General features: G+C 35.3%; 1 non-coding gene across 1 annotated transcript; it reads left to right on the top strand.

Annotated features, from left to right (window-relative positions):
* On the top strand, positions 1 to 106 carry LOC112731512 (small nucleolar RNA R71). The gene has a single exon (XR_003167286.1). It is a non-coding gene; the product is annotated as a small nucleolar RNA R71 (small nucleolar RNA).
* Positions 107 to 3,736: the final 3,630 nt, after the last annotated feature.

The raw sequence follows: 3,736 nt of genomic DNA, 5'->3' as shown, positions 1-3,736 counted from the left end.
AACATGTCTAGAGGGCATTGCCTAGTCAGTAGCTTGTATCTCTCCCAAGCTTCATAAAGAGTTTCACCCTCCTTCTGTCTGAAAGTCTGAACCTCCAACCTAAGCTTAGTCAACTTCTTTGGTGGGAAAAATTTAGTGAGAAATTCAGTAACGACCTTTTCCCAAGTATTCAGACTCTCCTTTGGTTGGGAATCTAGCCATAGCTTTGCTTTATCCCTCAGAGCAAACGGGAAAAGCATGAGTCTGTACACCTCTGGATTCACTCCATTTGTCTTCACAGTATCACATATCTGCAGAAAATCAGATATGAACTGATTTGGATCTTCATGAGGAAGTCCACGATACTGGCAATTCTGTTGCACCAAGGTGACCAATTGTGACTTCAACTCAAAGTTGTTTGCATTTATAGGAGGCACCACAATACTTTTTCCATAAAGATCCGCAGTAGGGGCAGAATAAGAGCCAAGCACTCTCCTCTGTTGATCATCCCCATTCGGATTTACCACGTTGGCATTAGCATTATTATTTGCCATAGTGGATTCTGCAGCCTTGCAAAGTCTTGCTTGTTGTAAACGTCGCCTGAAAGTTCTTTCAGGTTCAGGATCAAAGTCTAAAAGATGTTCTTTGTCCCTATTCCTGCGCATACACAAGCAGAAAATAAGAAAAAAATGGGACTCTCTACGTCAGAGTGCAGAGAAGTCCCTGTGAGGTAACCTGAATAAAGAGATAAAAATATTGAATAAAACAAACAAACACTAAAATTAAAAAATTACTAGAAAAATTATTACTAAAAATTTTCGAAATTATTAAGTAAATTAAATAAGAAAAATTAAAATAAGACTAACTAAGGGACACCAAACTTAATTTCAGAAATTAAGAAAAATTATTAATATTAATTAAATTTTTTTTTATATTATAAAAATAAAAATAAATTAAAAAAAAAACGGAAAACGAAACAGGGGAGGGGGGATATAAACGAGAAGGAAAAGAAAGTAAATAACGTAAAGAAGAAAAAAAAAAGAAAAAATTAACGTAAAAAAATGCAAACTAAAAATTAATAATAAAATAAAAAATATAATAAAAAAATTATCTAATCTAAGCAATCAAATAACGAATAGTTGTTAATCACAGTCAATCTCCGGCAACGGCGCCAAAAACTTGGTGCGGTATTTACAACTACATTTACTAACCGGTAAGTGCACTGGGTCGTACCAAGTAATACCTTACGTGAGTAAGGGTCGATCCCACGAGGATTGATGGATTAAGCAACAATAGCGTTTGATAGGATTAGTTAGACAGACAGAAAATAGTGTTGGGAGTTCAAAGACATTAAACAATAGCAAAAATATTAAAGAAGGGCAAGTAATTAAGATGGGAATAATATATGGAGAAGACAGTTAAGGTTTTAGAGTTATCTATTTTCTGGATTGACTTTTCTTATTAACTATTTTAATCATGCAAGATTTAATTCATGGCAAACTAATTGTGACTAGACCCTAATTCCTTAGACCTTCCTAGTCTCCTCTAAAATTCATCAACTGTCAATTCCTTGGTTAATTGATTCCAATTAGAGGGTGATGATCAAATTCCAGTTTATATGCCACAAGAATCCTAATTGTCCAAAAATAAAGGGATTATATGTCACGTATCCCGTTAAATACAAACAATTAGAAATTCAGGATAATATGTTTTCAAGCTATTGTTCAAGTAAAGAGCTTTTCCAAGTTTTACAAGAACTCAAATAGAACATGGGTCATATTTCTGTTCCACCCAAGTTCATAAAATAAAGAACGAAAACAATTATTGAAATATAAATCAAAACATGAATTAAAATAGAAAAATAATATTATCAATCCATACAATAGACAGAGCTCCTAACCTTAACAATGGAGGATTAGTTGCTCAGGGAATATGGAATATAAATTTGTATGGAATAATGTTGTGGAATGTTGTTCTGGAACCACCCTATTGGGATCCCTTTTATAACTAATCCTAATAATTTAAAAATCAAATTTCTAAAATTAAAATTAAAATAATATCTTTTTCTAAAATAAGATTTGAATTTAAATTTGAATTAATTAACAGATCTTCAGTTGATGGGTGGAGACCACTTGTTCTGTCCATTCTGCAGCTTCTAATCTGTGTTTTCTGGACTGAAAATTGAATTAAAACAGCCCAGAAATTGCCTCCAGCGTTTTTCTACATTTTCTGCACGTGGCGCATGTGACGCGTTCGCGTCATTTGTGCAGATTCTAGTCCACGCGATCGCGTCAGGCACGCGATCGCGTCATTGTGATTTCCTCCATTCCGCGCGGTCGCGTGATCCATGCGTCCGCGTCGGTATTCACTGGTCATCTCCTTGACTTCTTCTCTTTCTCTGCAGAAACTTCATCAAATCCATCCGAATGCTACCTAAAATAAATAAAATTGCACAAAACTCAAAATAACATCCATAGTGGCTAAAATATAATTAATTCTTAATTAAACTCAACAAATTAGATGCAAATTCACTAGGAAAAGATAGACAAGATGCTCACGCATCAGAAACCAGCAGCTAAACCCAAGAAACCAGCACGTCAGCCCAAGAATGTATCCACTCAGCCTAACACCCAAGCCCAGCCCATTCTGAAAGCACCTTCAACCTAATCATTGGCCAAGAACAAGGGTGCAGCAGCAGCAACCTCCTCAACAAGAAACAGTCACTGAGTCAGCCATCTGAGAGGAAGAGGCATTTTGCTATCATCCAAAATGGTGCACCATATGTTCTTCTGCAGAAGTTGAAGCTAATGGCCAAATTACCTCCAAGTGCATGGGAGAATCTTTAGATATTGCTTGCTATGCTCTTTTGTTATCAATGTCTTATTAATATGAAAACAATGTTTAGTTTCAGAACAATGCTTTATAAACACTAGTTTAAAGTCTGTATTTTGGTATTAGGTGTTTCGACACACTTTGTTGAGTCTTGTTTTTTGTTTAAGTGGCATGACACCCACTGTAATCTATGTTATCATCTTAGACTTGTGGAAATCAATGGTTGATTTGTGTTTGTTTTAACTTCTCTTCAATTGAAACAAGCCATTAGGTCATTACTGGATTCATAAATCTCATTCATGCATATTGTGCTTTACTGACCTTTATTAAGATTGCAAATTAAAACATCACACCTGATACACCATTTACCAGGTTCATATCATATACTCCATTAACCATCACTTTCATTCATTAATTCAAACAGGTTCACACATGATACACCATTAAACCATTGTAACATCACAAATTATCCTCAAACTTTAACCCTACAACACAACAAATCTCTTAAAATTTCCTAGCTAATCATCTATAATTTAGGTGCATTCCATATGGTTGCTTTAACTTATATGGATTCTGCAGCAACAAAAACAAAAACCCAATCCAACTAACAATCCCTAAAGCAGCAACAATCCTAAGCTTCCATTCAACATCCTTCAATCTTGATTTTAAGTTTGTAATCTTCCTCCTAGTTCTTGCAATTTCAATCTCCTGCTCAGCTCCTTCAGGTTTTGGATCTTCCCAACGAAAAAAATCACAACCATCCTGAACCTGATAGAAGCCACAAAGATAGATGAAAAAACCCAAATTTCCAGACCCAGAATCGCAAACGAGGAACAACAGCATACCTCATAGTATACGCAACCCCAAAATCTTTGGCATGGGTTATCCTTCGTAGATGAAGTTCGCAGAATTGACCTCTCACCAT

Source organism: Arachis hypogaea, chromosome 12 (genome assembly GCF_003086295.3).
Source record: "Arachis hypogaea cultivar Tifrunner chromosome 12, arahy.Tifrunner.gnm2.J5K5, whole genome shotgun sequence".
In the NCBI taxonomy this organism is placed as follows: Eukaryota; Viridiplantae; Streptophyta; class Magnoliopsida; order Fabales; family Fabaceae; genus Arachis; species Arachis hypogaea.
Note: the sequence above shows the minus strand (reverse complement) of the source record. Positions and strands in the feature narration are given on the sequence as shown.